This window comes from Oreochromis niloticus, linkage group LG3 (genome assembly GCF_001858045.2).
Source record: "Oreochromis niloticus isolate F11D_XX linkage group LG3, O_niloticus_UMD_NMBU, whole genome shotgun sequence".
Lineage (NCBI taxonomy): Eukaryota > Metazoa > Chordata > Actinopteri > Cichliformes > Cichlidae > Oreochromis > Oreochromis niloticus.
The window spans coordinates 50,510,577-50,528,160 of NC_031967.2; positions in this window are offsets into that span (position 1 = coordinate 50,510,577).

Sequence of the window (17,584 nt, forward strand, 5' to 3'; positions counted from 1 at the left end):
GCGATCTCGCCAGCATGCAGTCTGATGTCTTCCCTATAGATGGTATGCTTTTAAAAAAGTTTTAAAGCTGCATCACAATGTCATTGTACTCTTATCTAAAAAAAAACCCCAATTTATACTCCTGAATGTCATCTTGTTGTGATTTTTTTTTTCTGTAGATTCCAGAGACTCTGTGAGGCCACTATTACAAGGCAAGTTTGAAAATCTTGGAATTTCACAGTTTACATGGTATAACAAATATATGTGACAGGCAAAAACTAGTAAACACTTTTAGCAGTTACAAGAACTAACAAATGAATATCCAACAAAAGGGAATAGAAATACATTGTACTGCCAATACTTTGGTTTATTCTTTGTATGACTTGAAAATCAGGCTTTAGGGAAAACTAAATGACATGTTTCTATCATCAATTACATGAAGTAAACACACAAGCACTTGCATACACATTTAAGACATGAGACACGCTAATTCCATCTCTTAAAATGTGTCTATAGGTGAGACGCTTTGCGTTGATTGGTGCTGCTGGACCACACTGGAGGTGCGAGTCCGCCGTGTAATGGTTTATGCCATTACAAAGGAGCTGGCCTCTGTACTCAACTGGGCAGGGGAAAAAACCAAGGACCAGACAAAGCAAAAAAGGGCATTTAAAGAGACAGTGCTGTGCAGATGCATATTTGGTAAGTTTTACTGTTTATTGTAGTTTTATGAGCCTAAAGTGAACAATAAAGGGATCAATTGATGTGCTGGGTGCGTTTCACATTTCCTATGTTTTTTTTTTTTTTTTGCTATATTACTTTGTCTTTCTTAATAACAAGACTTTCATGTCCGGTTAATCTGGAGATGGAGTCTTTGGTCTTCGGCTTGTTTTGTCCTCGGGTTGTACACTTTGTACAGCCCGAGGACCCCATGTTTTCTTTTTTCTTTTTTTTTTTTTAAAGGATACACGGCACACCATGCTAAGACATATCACATTTTCAGCTTATAGCTCTTTGGGAATCAAATGCGGCAGTTTGCTGATTTCCGCCTGGTGACTTTCATGTTTATCAGCCTAGGAGTTTACATACTTTCTCCCTGCTGAAGACAATTAACAAGAGCTTATTCATGTGCTCTAATTCCCTTTTTTTTGTCTTTGTTTTTTTTTTGTGTGTGTGTGTCTATTTTTGTCCTAGATGGCCTGGCGCAGCAGGTAGGGGCGAACTCTATGTCTGAGTTGGTCTTTGCTTAAGCAGTCCAGAAATGGCTCAGATATGCTCCAGATCGTACGGGTGGCGCGCAGGACGCACATCATCCATCCCCATCCCGGAGTAAATAATAAAAAGTGACGTGAAACATAGAAATGTAAATAGGAAACTTTGTCTTTTAATAAAGTATTTTGCAAATGATACATGTCTATTGACCTTTTTTGTTTTTTTGTTTTTTTTCAATAAAAAGCAACTGTACGAAAGAGGTGGAAAATCAATACCATAGCTCAACAGTGTTTCAATATCAGAATCTGACATTGTTTCAATGTCAACAGTATTCGAAAATATAACGTCGAATCAATGTCAGGTTTCAATATTGATTCAACATCAAAACCTGACGTTGTTTCAACGTTAAAAATGGGTGCAAGAGTGATGTTGGGTCAACGTCACACTTCAACGTTGCTTCAATGACGTCGCCTGATATTGACTCAACATTGTTTCAATGTTTCCTTGCTATCTGGGAGACGGACTCTCCTCTCCAGCACCCTGGCATAGACTTTCCCAAGGAGGCTGAGGAGTGTGATCCCCCTGTAGTTGGAACTCACCCTCCGGTCCCCTTTCTTAAAGATGGGGACCACTACCCTGGTCTGCCAGTCCAGGGGTACTGCCCCTGATCGCCACACAACATTGTTGAGGCGTGTCAACCAAGACAGCCCTACAACGTCCAGAGCCTTCAGGAACTCGGGGCGGACCTCATCCACACCAGGAGCTCTGCCACCAAGTAGTTGTTTAACTGTCTCAGTGACCTCACCCCCAGAGATTGGTGGGTCATCCCCTTCATCCCCAGATTCTGCTTCCACCAAGGAAGACGTGCCAGTGGGATTGAGGAGGTCCTTGAAGTATTCCTTCCACCGCCCGACGGTTTTCTCAGTTGAAGTCAGCAGCACTCCACCCGCACTATACACAGTGCAGGTAGAGCATCGCTTTCCCTTCCTGAGATGCCTGACGGTTTGCCAGAATCTCTTCGGGGCAGTCCGAAAGTCTTTTTCCATGGCCTCTCTGAACTCCTCCCACACCCGAGTTTTTGCTTCAGCCACCGCCTGCACCGCATTCCGCTTGGCCTGTCGGTATCTATCAGCTGCCTCCAGAGTCCCACAGACTAACCAAGCCCGATAGGACTTCTTCTTAAGCTTGGTGGCTCACCTCACCTCTGGTGTCCACCATTTGGTTCGGGGGTTACCACCATGACAGGCACCAGGTACCTTGTGGCCGCAGCTCAGTGCAGCGGCTTCGGCAATGGAGGTGCTGAACATGGTCCATTGGGACTCAATGTCTCCACTCTCCCACAGAATGCTTTTGAAGCTCTGCCAGAGGTGTGAGTTGAAGATCTTGCGGACTGGGGCCTCTGCTAGCCATTTACAGCACACCCTCACTGTATGTTTAGGTGCGCCAGGTCTGTACAGCGTCATCCCCCGCCACCTGATCCAACTCACCACCAGGTGGTGATCAGTTGACAGCTCAGCCCCTCTCTTTACCCAAGTGTCAAAAACATATGGCCTCAGGTCTGGTGATACGATTACAAAATCGATCATCGACCTGTGGCCTAGAGTGTCCTGGTCCCTCCTGCACTTATGGACACTCTTATGTTCGAACATGGTGTTTGTTATGGCCAAACTGTGGTTTGCACAGAAGTCCAATAACAAAACACCGCTCGGGTTTAGATCCGGGAGGTCGTTCCTCCCAGTCACGCCCTGCCAGGTCTCGCTGACGTTGCCCACGTGAGTATTGAAGTCTCCCAGTAGGACAACAGAGTCTCCAGATGGAGCACCCTCCAGTACCCCATCCAGGGACTCCAAGAAGGCTAGGTACTGTGAACTGGGGCCTTCAGAATCGCTGTTTGTCTGGTCCCTCACCCAGGACCAATTTGCCAAGAGAGACCCTACCAGGGGGCAAAAGCCCCCAGACAACATAGCCTCTGGCATCCCTGGGACACACAAACCGCTCCACCACGATAAGGTAGCGATTCGCGGAGGAGATAAAATGTACAGTGTACAAAATACATTGTATTTACATTATTCAATAAAGTTGCAGAAAAGACTGGTTTGGTTATTTTGCAACTATACAGTAATGGTTATCTTCATGAGCATCATCACTAGAACATGAACCAACAATTGTGAAGTATCTTAAGATAAAGGGTGATTCACACCAGTTTTTCCCAACCTTTGGGAGCCACGGCACATATTTCATCTTAGAAAAATTCGCCAAACAAAAATTTCACAAAAAGCATATTAATAATTTTTTCCCAGCGCACCAGGCAGAGCGGAATTGGCCTGGTTTGTTCCCAGTATACCTTTTTTGCTTTCTTCTGACCACTTCTCATGCTAGGGCCTTCATCTTTGTCAGAATTTTCTCCAGGACCCAGATCAGATTGACTACTTTTTCTTTTTAAACATTTATCTATTGCTATTATGCGCTGTGTTTTCTCACTCACAGCATGGCTATTTTGTAATTTCTTCGTCGTCTTCTTGTGTTTCAGTGGCAGTTGGCATTCTTTTTAATTAGAACAGGTAGTTGTACTGCCCTCTAGTGGAAGAGAATGTAATAGTTCTACCCATTACTCACACCTGTCACTTAGAGTACTAATCAGGTGGAACCAGATAATCTTCCACGGCACACCTGATCATTTCTCACTGCACACCTATGTGCTGCGGCACAGTGGTTGGGAAACATTGATTTACACAGTAAGCAAAATTAGTTTTTTTTAAGCACTGACAAGCACTTCAGATATTTTGCATGCAAGTCCTAGATGGCACAAATTTAAAATACTGCAAAGTTTCATTACAAGATCATTCTCAAGTTGAATGAAATTGCAACAATATGAAATTGCACTGAAGTGAACTTTAATGTTTGGCCTACTGTTCCTTGTTTTTCTCAGAAATTTGCAGGACTTTCCAGTGGCCTGAATACGTTGTGGTGCTTCATGTCCCATCAAAAGACAGATTGCTCTTGTCAGGACCACCAGCCGAGTGTGAATATCAGACTTAAGGCTTCATCGAGCCTGCACACTCATTCATACACAGTTATATAACGCAGGTCGCACAGAGTCTTACTTTCCATCAGACTGAGAGTTTTTTGTACACTCTAATATTCACCACTCAGTCCAAGGGAATGTCATTTCCCACGGTTGTCACAAATGCTGAGTATAACTCTGTCACACATTTTTAATAGGAACACATAGAAAACCTTTCCTAGTACCTCTGTTGAAAACTTTGTAATGTGTCTGGCTGTGGAGGCCTATATTTGTCACCACTCCAGCGCAGTCGATTCTTTTCCTAGTCAGCGTTTGAAGCCTTGCTGTAATGAGCGTGCCAGTCACAGTGTCTGGGATTAAAACACAGAAAAAAAGCTCCACAGATGACAGTGATGACAGCTGGAGAAAGTGAAAAGGGAAGAGCGAGAGACCAAGAGAGAAAAGGAGACACTTTCTTTTCAAGTGCCACAATTATGCACCTTTTCGCCTGCAGGAAAGGAGGTGTTTTGTAAGCAGAGTCCTTCCCCCTGCTCTGCTGTATAGACTGGAAGCATTTAGTCAGACACAATCCAGAGATCCAAAATAAAATATCTCTTTCTACTGTTTTTCCAATATACTTGAATATTTTTATTTTCTTCTGAGATTCAGCTTTCTGGGCTCAGCTGTACTTCGTCGTGCTTTAATCAAATCACATAGCTGCACGTTAAGTAGAACTAGTGTTTGTTTCTTTAACAAGAACCATGATCAAAAAAAGCCTTCGGTGACAACCCACTGTTAAAGATGAAAGCAAAAAGAAAGCAAAATCAGAGCTGTCATGAAATGTTTGTCATCACAAACCTTGAAATGGAAAAACTGACAAAAGAACCAAGTCTTACAAAATGTACACATATTCCAGTTCCTATTAAAAGTTTCCTCTGCAGTCTAAAGCTGTAATCTAGTTTTTAGGGGGAAGTAACGAACTCTAACAACAAAAATGAACAAAATGTACTGTAGGTCACATGCAGGTCAGCAGTAGATAAAACCCAAAACCTAGAAGCACAAAATAAACTGAACCTAAACTGAGAAACTGTTATAAAAAATGTACCAGCTTGGAGTATACATGAGAAAACTGGAGGGTTAAAGAAAAATCTCCTTGTGAGCATTTGGATTGCTTGTACTTTGCCACAATTGACCATAGTTTGGAAGGAGCACACTGAATGGCTGTAAAAGTGCGCTATGAAAGGTGGGACAAGGTGTGACCACGAACGGAGACCTATTACCTTCAAATTTATGCCTTCCTGCAGAAATCAACACATTTCAAAAGACACAACTTTAATTTTGTCTCACCTCCATTTTGGTGTCATTCGGTGAGCATTAGCAGCTATTTGAACACACATTAGTTTCTTCCATTCAAGCTACGATCAGCTTCAGCAATTTGCTAGCAACCAAAGCAATCACACAGAGGTTTTTGCCGCAACACTGTATATGACTTGTGAGCAATTCTTGCAACTCTCAGCAACTTACAGGAACCATTCACTTTGCAGTTATGCAATATCTGTTTTTCCCTCGCGACTGGAGGTCTCCAGGGTCTCTGACTGCTTTCTAGGTCTGCATGACGGGAGGTAAAGGCAGGAAGGAAAAATATAGGACACTTGAGGAAACTAAGCTAACCTCAGTATAAACGAGGAAGTGATGAAAAATACTCATGCAGATCAATACCAAGATAGAATCAGCGGAGCAGAGAAGTAAAACAAAATGAATTAAGACAGAGCTGATTTGGCATTATGGCAAAGTTACTCTGTAAGCCAGTTTTATGCATAATATTGGTAAACAGACGCATCCAGGAGTTCCTCATAGCTGATCCCGTTTTCATTCCTGTCATTTATTCATGCATGCAGATATAAGCATGGCCCCAGTGTTTATATTCCACATCCAGCTAGGAAATTGGGAGCTGCCATCACAAACTGCTTCAGAGAGAAACTTGCCCTAAATTTAAAAAGCACTAGACTTAAACCAAATGTAGCAAGAGTGTTGGCATGTCCGTGCCTCATAAAAAAAATACAAATATACTAATGTTTTTATTTGCAGAACACTATCTAACGTATCTTTGTACTTGTTGAAGATATGTTTAAATGTCCGAACATAGTACAATTGTCCATTCGTTATTGGATGCAAACTTTCATACACACATTAGAAGAACAAGAGCAAAATAAAAATAATGGGTAATTCACAAGCAGATAATGGCAAATACATCGAGCATAAATTGACAGTGTGGTTTGGGAAAGGTGTCAGATAGGACTGGTGGCTTCCAGGCCGGGCAGATCCCAGTGTGAATGAATTGTGAGAAATGTGAGAAGTGAATGAATTGAAAAAAGGATGGAGGGTGGAACATGAAAACAAGAGCAAACAGCTTGGAGGGGGTCATATACAGACAAAGAACTGGAAGGGGCGTGTACGGAGGTGTGGTCCCGCTCCAGAAATTCAGATAAATTATCTCAAAAAGAAGACGGGTTATGTGCTTCTGGAGTAGTGACATTTTTTTTCAAAATGAATGCTGTAAATGCCCTGAACTGATGATGTTTAAGTACATAGAGGTACAGATATGAATGCAGGTACACCGGGAAATTATGGAGAATTATTATGTCCAAAATTATGGACAGCGTAAAAGCCACCAATTTAAACCAATTCAGAGTGTGGATGACAGCACTCTGAACCAACCAGCAATTTACTGGGGAACTCTAAGGAATGTGCTAAAAAACATGCACACAGGTATTCCCATTACTTTCTGTGGTGCAGGCTTGCTTTCACTGTTTATTTATAAGAGATTCTAGGCTTCATGTGCTGACAGCTTTTGTCATATAACACTGTTCACATGGTGTTCATTGTTGTGAAGATATTTCCCCGTGAGCTGTCTCATCAGAAGTTGTATTTTTTTATACAGAAAATAATATGTTTCAGTCAGTTCAATTTTAGCACCTACTTGCTTTTTCAGACAGATAAGATGGATGTTATTTCCCAAATGCAACCTGCCCAATGCAGTCTGAGTTTCATTCATCCAGCCAATGAATGAGCATGTGCAGTTTCCCCCCCTCTTTTTTGGTTTAACTGAGAATCAGGGGGTTTCGTAGATTTCAGAAGACTTTGACAGGATTACCCAAAACATTTTTTAATGAAAAGTATTTAATGAGAAATAAATGTGACTCGATTTGTGATTTGACTCAAGAAACATAAGTGATGTAATAAATGTGTCAAGCATCTAATGTGTGAGCTATTTTAAAGGACGTCAGCTTATTTTTTTCATTTGAAGAACTTCTGTAATAAAGCAGTGCTGTCAAAAAGTCATCAGAAAACTTTCAAAGTAGGACTTTCAATAATATTATAACTGTGTGGTGGTCATTGTAAACTGACAAACGCCCCCCTGCTATCATTTACCTTCAAAGCTCTAGCCCTGAGCCTTTGAGGAGAATCTTTCCTTTTGAAATCAATGCAAGCAGAAGAGCCGCCTGTCTTGAAATGATGTTCAATCATATCTGATAAAAGACTTACATCTTATTTTCCCACAGGCAAACATGTCTTCAAATCCATTCCTCTTCTATTACATTAAAATAAGGATTTTGTTCATATTGCTTTCCATTGTGTAGGTGCACGTAGCTGTGCATCAATCGAACCTACCCATCTACAATCAATATGCTCCGAAGCTGATATCTGCAAGCTAAATTCACAGTGAAGTGTTTCCATTGTAGCTAAAATGGAGCCCCTCATCTGATGACACCAAACGCCAAAGATTAGCTTGATGTTGGTGAAGCCTTCTCCCATGACAAAGCTCTTTGTAGTGCGTTTCACACTGCGTGGCATGTGTAGTGACAGTAAATCATTGTCCTGATGACAGTCACTGCAAACAGAGTTGCCTTCCTAGCAGCTTTGTCAATCTGCATTTCCCAAAGTGATTTGGCACTTTTTACTAAATATGCCAAGCCTAATAAAATTTCAAATGCCAAAGAATTTTACAAGCCAGCGCTTTACGTGTAGACTCTCATTAAATGCTGCCTTGTGGGGACAAAGTCCTAACAAGGTTACATGTTTAACTTTGACTTTAAAACATGAAGGCACCATTTAATTATTTTTTTTTTGACATAAAAATTGATATACATTTAATTTCTGTGTATTACACAGTAGTTAGGGTGAAGTTAGATTAGCTTAGCATGAAGGCTAGAAATATGGGTCCAAACATTAAAAAGTGAACCCAACACAGAAGTGCCAGAAACACAGCTCCTCTAATGGTCACTTGTGGAAGGCTTCAAAAACTGAGTCAGACATAAGCAGACATTTTGGAGCATTTTAATGCACTCATCTAATAAATAATATATCTTGTACTTTGGTTAATTGCACTAGCACTCCATTCAATAAGTTTGCTCTCCAGTTTGGTCGTGTGAAATTCTACCATAGTATTAGTCTCTTACTTCACCCTGAATATTAGAGCACTTCGCTCTCGTTCTGCAGGCTTACTTGTTGTCCCTAGAGTATTTAAAAGTAGAATGGGAGGCAGAGCCTTCAGTTTTCAGGCCCCTCTTCTGTGGAACCAACTTCCAGTTTGGATTGGGGAGACAGACACTATCTCTACTTTCAAGATTAGGCTTAAAACTTTCCTTTTTGCTAAAGCATATAGTTAGGGCTGGACCAGGTGACCCTGAATCCTCCCTTAGTTATGCTGCTATAGACGTAGGCTGCCGGGGATTCCCATGATGCATTGAGTTTTTCCCTTCCAGTCACCTTTCTCACTCACTATGTGTTAATAGACCTCTCTGCATCGAATCATATCTGTTATTAATCTCTGTCTCTCTTCCACAGCATGTCTTTATCCTGTTTTTCTTCTTTCACCCCAACCGGTCGCAGCAGATGGCCCCGCCCCTCCCTGAGCCTAGTTCTGCCGGAGGTTTCTTCCTGTTAAAAGGGAGTTTTTCCTTCCCACTGTCGCCAAAGTGCTTGCTCATAGGGGGTCATATGATTGTTGGGTTTTTCTCTGTATTTATTATTGTGCAATCTACTGTACAATATAAAGCGCCTTGAGGCGACTTTTGTTGTGATTTGGCGCTATATAAATAAAATTGAATTGAATTGAATTGAATATGTACCTGTGTCTCTACAGTTCAGGGGTGCAACTTGAAAAACAGCCTCGGTCACACAAACCTGGTTGTAACCTCTTGGTCATAATTCGATAAAGAGTTTTATCATCCCATGTGCCCAATCACTGGGTTATAATGAGCCATCTGGAAGACATCATGCCTCGTCCTTATTCCAAAGATGCTAAAAATAATTTCCCCAAGGGATCAATAAAGTATTCTGATTCTGATTCTGATTCTGATCTGGAAGATTAATTCCCAACAGCTTTTTGGCATCAACAAGTGGGTGTTTTCAGTGTGAGTGTCACAACGCTACACAATCTGTGCCTATTCATCAGAAAATGGGGGTATAACTGTGCTGTGTCTGAGCCTACCATTTGACCATCAATTTTTATTGCTTGGCAAAGCATAGCGTGTCACAAAGCTGCTCGAGTGGAAAATCTTCTGTGGAGTCAATCATGGGAGCCGGTGGGGTCTCCTCAGCAGGCCCTGAAAGCCAGGTTCAACAGGACCAGGTTATGCGTGTAACCTGAGTCCACCATTGCCTGGTGCATACCCTCTTGGTACCCAGTGTTGGGGAGTAATTGAATGTATTCTGTAATCTGTAGTGGAATACATTTTAAAAGTAACCTTCCGAACACTGTTGGTACCATGCCAAACCACTGTGTGTCCTTTCTAGAGGAAGGTGTGGCAAGCCCAGCCATATGGATTACCTGCCTCACCTACATGAGTGAGCGGTCCTTTGCAGAAATCCCCAGGCTGTTGGCCCTTCCAGCACTTCTGCCCCAACTGCCTCCAAGCTCACCAGCTGGTGGCATAGTACCCACTCCATCATCCTGACTGTGAACCTCAGAATCAGCTGTTCCAACACCACCAGTTCCAGCATGCACATTTCCCCTCCAGATGACCCTAGTTGCAACAAGCTGGTTGCTGGTTCCTTTAGCCTCTGTGCATAGGCAAAGAAATTGTCCCATCTTCAGAAGACACCTGCAGGAATGGCATCAGTGGTCCAGGTGATCTATTACAGCCTGTTTGATGAGTGTAAACATGCCAGTATACTCTCTGTATTGGTTAGATCGCACACCTCTGCAAGTGACTTCTATTTATGTCTACCATTAAGTGAAGCAAGCCGCTGCAGTATTCTGAACAGTAGGTGTCGCTGCTCAGACAATACCACCACATAAGCACTCATATAGGAAGAGTCAAAACCAGAAGCAAAGACTTGGCTGATTGATTGATAATTTACTGGCCAGTCTCTCTTGGCAAAGCCCCCAGCTTAGCCAAACCACACCCTGCCACCACAGGCCTATCGTTAATCTTTTAAAATAAGTGATCCTTGTGGCTTTGCAAATAGGAACAGGTAAAGTAGGAGCTGGTGTGACCTTAGTGTGGTGAACGAATTTAATTTCACACTAACCTATAAATGGTGCTTTTTCCATGCAGTTTATGCTCACTGTTGTCGTTTTGCCTTGTTATGCACTTCACAATTTTTCATTCACTGTTAAACAGGATACAAATATCTTCTTGTTGCTACGTCGCCTATGTGTTTAAAAACTAGCTAAATCAAGATAAACACATTAATCAATAAATGTAAAAGAATGATCAATATTCAAGTTTTAGCTGATCAATATTTAGCTGATCAATGATCAATATTCAAGCTTTAGCTGTGTAAATCTACTTAAAGATGTCAGCAAACCTTTCAGACCAATCCACATTTCATATATGGACAATCAACAGCCAGCTGCCAGTAAAATTACTGCCTTCCTCCAGCAGTACCACTAAGTCGGGGTTAATGTTTCCTCAGCCAGGAGGGATCAGCTCAGTGTTCTTGGCCTCAGGCCTCCACTTGAATATTGATCATTCTTTTACATTTATTGATCGTCTTTACAGCAGCGGATTCCCAATTTGGGGGGCCTTTGGCCTTTTAAAATTCTGAATCTTATCAACAAAGTGATGGGATTCAAGAACAGCATGGCGCATTTCTAGCAACATTTGAAAAGCAGATAAACTTCAAGGCAGTATTCTGTTTAAGGTAAGTTATCTTACTTTTATCCTTCTTGCTCATGAAGATAATATTAACCCACTCTATACCTATATAATTTGCAATAGACTGGTGACCTGTTAATGCCATAACCTGCCTCTTGCCCTGTGACAGCTAAGATAGCTTTTTTAAATGATGCATCTTTCATCTCCTATGGTAAATGCATTGAGGATGATTTAGCATGTAAAGAAAGGGAAATAATAGCAACCTAGACTCTGCATGACTCAGACTTGATGTCCTCCCCAAGTTTATTAGATACATGTTGCACTTCTAATAGAATGACGGGATTACTGAAATCCCAGAGCCTGTAAAGACTTTAACTCCATGCTCAATATGATCCATTACTACACTCATAAAAAGGAATTTCAATTACAATTTTCACACAAATCCATCCATCATCTGTTTTCCAATTTTCAGATCTGACAAGAGACTGATACTGGTTATGATGCAAAAGAAAAGAGAAACTGATGTAAATGCAGAGAACCAATATAAATGCAGAGTACCGACACTGTTTGCTACAGCAGCAAATATTTCTTGATGTTTTTCTCATTACACAATATATTCAAAGAGAAACTACGCTCCTGACTGACGTAAATAATATGTTTTCTAGTTTTGATTCCGACAGAAGAGCAATCAGGATAAATGCATAGGGGAAAGGTGGAGGAATGCAACGAATGAGTGTGCGTCACGTCTGACGCATCCAGACGAGTGAATGCTGAAGGTTGTGCATGGCCAGAGCTGATAATGACAACAGAAGACAGCAGTGAGGAGATGTGACTTGTTTTGTAATGGAGCTGTGAAGGAATATGGTTGTGTGAGATGAGTAGAGGTAAATTACGATGGATGACTAAAACAAAACAGTGTTTAATTTGGAGATCCACTGATGAATTGAAAGGCTCTCTAAACATGAATCTTCAAGTAACTCATCAGACAGATTTAAAGTATTTAGAGTCAGTTGAAAAGAGACTATCAGAGTTAAAGTCGAGGTAAATACAGGGGATGTATGAAAAACATTATCTATGTACAGTATTATGTGGCTATAATACTGTCAGATTATTTCAATTTCTCATGTGTTTTGCCCTCAGGAATTTTCAATTCATTCCTGTCCCAAAATGTCAGGGTGTTAGCTGTAAGAGTCTTGATGCATGTTCAATTATCCTTGTGAGGAAATGCTAGAAAGTTGATTACAAGTGACTTTTTCAGTCTCAGCTAATTGCAGGTTTCCCCAACTTTATAAACAGTACATTTGCCATTTGCATAATGGCCAAAACCAGCAACACTGGCTAACAATGGGCCATGAGGTAAGTTTAATGATCATTAATATGCAAATTATCATTATCATTGATCAATGGCCATGAGTACCACAAAAAGATGTACACTTAGTTCCCTTCTTCATTTCAGAGATGGTCTTTCTCTTTTTATGTAGATAGCCTCCTGCTCAAATGAGCATTCCTCCCTGTTGTCTTATGGATTCCCAGAATGTTTTTGCTTCAGTAACTGTCAGAACTGCACTCAGTTTGGCATGCAGCCGGCTACCTGTCAGTTCCCTCTACTTGCTAACCAGGCTTGATATCTTGTGTTCTTTAGCATGACTGCTCCCTTCACCGTCAGTGTCCACAGTCCTGCTCAGGGAATAAAGGCATGTCAGGTAACAACCACCTTGTTGCCACACCTTCATTTTTAGCAATGGAAGTGAGGAACATGGTCCATTCAGACTCGTTGTCCCCACCCACCAAGCTGAAGTTCTCCTGTAGGTTGGATGAAGATTTCACAGACTGAGGCCTCTACCACACACTCCCAGTCCACCCTCACTTTACATCTGGGGGCACCAGGCCTGTCCAGTATCTTTCCCTGCCACTTGATCCAACTCCAACCAAGTGGCGATCAGTTGACACTTCAGCTCCTTTGGACCTGAATGTCCAAGACATGCGGCCAAAAATCTGATGATATGATTTCAAAATGGATCATCAAGCTGTGATCAAGGGTGCCAAGTGCAGTTATAAATACTCTGCATGATTGAACATGGTGTTCGTTATGGACAAACTGTGGTTGGCACAGAAGTGCAATAATAGAATGACACTCAGGTTCATATCAGACAGGATGATCCTCCCAGTCACATCTCACTGTCATTACCTATGTGAGCATCTCCCAGTAGGTGGTATCCTCTCCAGAAGACTGGTTTCAGAATTGTTAAGTAATAATCCTACTCCATTATGCTTTAGGCATTTAAAGCTCCTTGGGTTAGGTTTAAGGAAGAAGAACTGATCAGTTAGGTTTAGGTAATAATAACTACTTAGGTTCGGGTATTAAAATGAGTTTCAAATGGGTTAAATTTCTGTAAAAAGGGGTGGATACTGACCAAGGATTGTAGAAACCTATAATTAGTGTCCGGTATGTTTTTTGGTGGATATGTTAAATATTAAATTAGTTTTAGTTTTTGCATGTACTTTCACTCACTGGTTAAGTGTAGTCAACAAAACAGCTTGCTTAAAAGAAGATTGCACTGAGTTTAAATACAACCTTCACAACTTTTCACATAGTCCTACGAGAGGAAGGATACATTTTTTGTCTAGATTAGGAAATCACACAAAATTAAAAATAAAGAAGATCTGCCACTAAATGTGACATATGACTGTTCTTCTGGTGTGTTTCAAGCAATGAACCTTTGTGGGAAGGTAATCTTTTATTGTCACTATTTTTTTGTATCGCCTTCACCTTGTACATCAAGTTGTGAAAGAAACCTTCTTGGACTTGAGTATTATTTTTGAAGTGTCATTGATGAGTTTTCATCAGATCCCAGGAGGTCTGTGGAGAAAGAACACTAAAGCAAACCCAAACTTGTTTGGCAGCAGCAGCAGGGAGTCAAGTTTGTTCGTAAAATGTCAGCTCTGCCGACCTGCTGAGAAACAAAAATGAGTGGGAGTGAATCAGCAGAGCCAACAGCACTTCAAAATGGAAACCATATTTTGGCTGGCATTTAGGGTTTGTGTTTGTGTTGCAAGGAGTGGTTCTGTATCTAACAGCCTTGTGCCTCACATTAGGAGAAGTAGGAGAGAAAAAAAGAAAAGAAACTGCGATACAACACAACAAAAGTTCACACATTTAAAATAAATGTATTTATTGTAAATGGAAAGGCATCAAAACTACGTAACAGTCATGGGGGGGAGTTTTACTTGATTGTTTTTCACTTTTTGTTGGTCTGTATTTTGAGGTGTAAAATATTCTACAACAACTCTCATACAAGTAACACCACAAAGGTTGCTGGTGACTTGGTGGGTAAAAGGTTATGTGATAAACTTCTGGCTTTTAAGCGTCCAACATCTTTTTGGGAGATTATCACTCTTTAAAATGAGGCCTGTAAAGTCCACATTAGGTTGCTGGAGGTGGAGACCATGGCTGATGTGCCTTTTGAAAACTTTTGTGTGTGCATTTTTTTTTTACTTACTGGTTAGGTTCAGGCGCCAAAAATTAATAGGTTACATCTAGCAAACAATTTGGATTTGGGTGAAAATATGGGCCCTTACAACCTTAGCCCTGCACTAAAATAATGCCATGCAATAAAGGATCCATAAGAGACATGTTTCATTATTCTTTCACTGTTTTTGTATATACACCAAAAATTATTCATTTAGGTTTCTTAAAAGATTGTGATTTACACCCATTAACAAAATGAACCCCTGCACATTGAAAAATGATATCGGTGTTTAACTGGGAGACAGAGAGGTCTCTTACAAGCATCTTTATGTGAATCATTGAAAGTGAGGCATGTTTCATTGTTTCTATAAAAACATCTGAAACACAGAATGTACAATAACATCAACTTTGACAGAATGCTGTTTTTAACACCCTGTGATTGAAAACTGGCTGATAAGGCTATTTGTTGCAGCCCCCATGACCAACACAGGTGATGGTCTCAAACACATCAAGAAGACTTTCTGAAACTTCTGAGAAGTCTCAATTAGCAACAAAACCTCACATGAAAACCTCAGAGATCAGAGTCAACCCACAAAGGGGGTATTGGGACAATTCTGAGCTATCCATCCGTCAACCTGAGGTTTGGGAGAGTGAAAGTATGAGCAACTCAAGTCTCCGCAGGACTTAATGTGATCTAACATCGAATTAAGCGGGACAAAATCAGAATATTGACACACAGATGTTTGATGTCAGATAAAACACAATATGTTGTTTCTCTGAATAAAATAATTTTAATATATGCATTGGCTGCCCTTAATACACTCTGAAATTAATCCTGTAATAACGGCAAAGGTTTTACACCACTAGAATAAGTCTTCTTTTTTTAGAAATCCTTTTTTTTAAATAGCTTGCATACCACATGACTCTTTTACCTTTTTATTGCACCACAGAAATTGACCTTTGAATTTCCCTGAATTGCATCAGCTGTCTTATATTATATGTTCCAGTCACATGAATATAGGGTTCACCTTACACTGATCAAATCGAAGAGAAAAAAAAATAAGAAAAAACAATTTAAAAAACTATGTGAAAATAAATAAAAATAAAAAACTAAAATGAATAATTTAATAAAAATGCAAAAAGTATATGAAATAAAATTGAAAAAAGAAATTAAATAAATCTTAAAGACACAAATGGGTAAAACAAAAATAAATAGCTAAAATATTTTTTAAGTTAGAAATGAGAAAAAAAGGGCATTTAAAAAACTATATAAGAAATAAAGAAACGAAGGACCCCAAAATACATAGGAACAGCATATAGAGATTAACATTTTGTTTTTCTACTTTGCAATTATGCTAATCAGCTGTCATAAAAAGCAGGAAAAACATTTCAAAAGAGGTGCAAACAGCAGAAAGCGAAACTGATACAAATCATTTTCTCAGGATTTCTCTGACTTCCTTTATTGAAGTTTCTTTCAGCAGGTTTAAGAAAACCTCTTAAGAGGAATAAAGGCAGAAATGCATTGCTGCCTTTACTAGGACTCCTGGTGTGAACGTCAAATGAGATAAACTGGAAACAGAACGCAACTATTTGCAGTCATTTTGCATCATAATACTAAGTAGACTAAATATACACTTCAAGGGCAGTTAAGCTAAACTCACAAGTCTGGGCAGACTGCAGCAGAGTACTAATGACCCAGCAGTTAGAGCATGTCATAGTTTGTCTGTGTAGAAAAATAAAAAAATAAGACATTGGAGCTCAATGTCCCCATCCTTGTGGTTCAGGGTTTGTTTGTTTTTTCATCACATTTCCGGGTGTCAAATTTTATTTGCGATGTTATTCATCACAGCGGCGATATTAAACAGCTGGGTAATGGCCACATTAGGAAACAGTAAATGAAGATGACAAACTCCAACTGTTCGGCTACTGAACAAAACTTCCACAGAAAATTCATTTGCAAACAAATACACCAAACTTTTAATGAGTGCGTGCTGAAATCACCAATTAATTTACAAAATGGTTCAATAGTGCTGTCAAGTGCCTTCAAAATCAAGATTTGTTTCTAATTATCAGCCCGTCCCACCAAAAATAAAAAATAACACTCCAAACACTTTTTGTTACCACTGCGGCTATTAATTATCCAACAAGTGTTTGTATTTAATCAGTGTCTGAATCTCATTTTCGTTTTCTTCAAGCAAGTTAACTCACAGTGCTAATGGAGCATACTCATGTGGAGCCCCTCGTTGACTGGAAGGAAAACCGATCACGTCCACAACAGCCTCACGCAAATTAAACATTCGTATGGCTTGACTGTGATAGATTTACATGCATCAGGAAAATCTCCACTGACTTCCCTGAGAGGTTTGTTATGTTCTAAGACAGCAGGAGAGTCGAGAAAACAAGTAATTGCATCGCACTCACATTGTTTACAAGTCCGATTGTCACGGCATCATCCGTTTGTGACAAGAAAATAACTTAATGTGAGCGTGCCCATGTATCTGTTCTAAATCAATGCCCTGACATGACTGTCATCACTTCAGAAAAAATGAGTGCACTTTAAAAAGTTGGAAGTGAGTTTACTTTTAAAATTGGTACAACTACACAGACTACATCAAAGCTGAATGAGGTTCTCTGTTTAACTTGTCTTCTTGTTCACACCGAGCAGTGACTAACACCCCATCACCATGTAGGCATTTAAATATTAATAATAATAAAATGTCAATATATTTGCATGATTGCACTGATATTTGCATGAGTGAGATTTTTATTGACAATATGTTGAATAAAACAATAACTAATCATTTTATGTGACTGTGG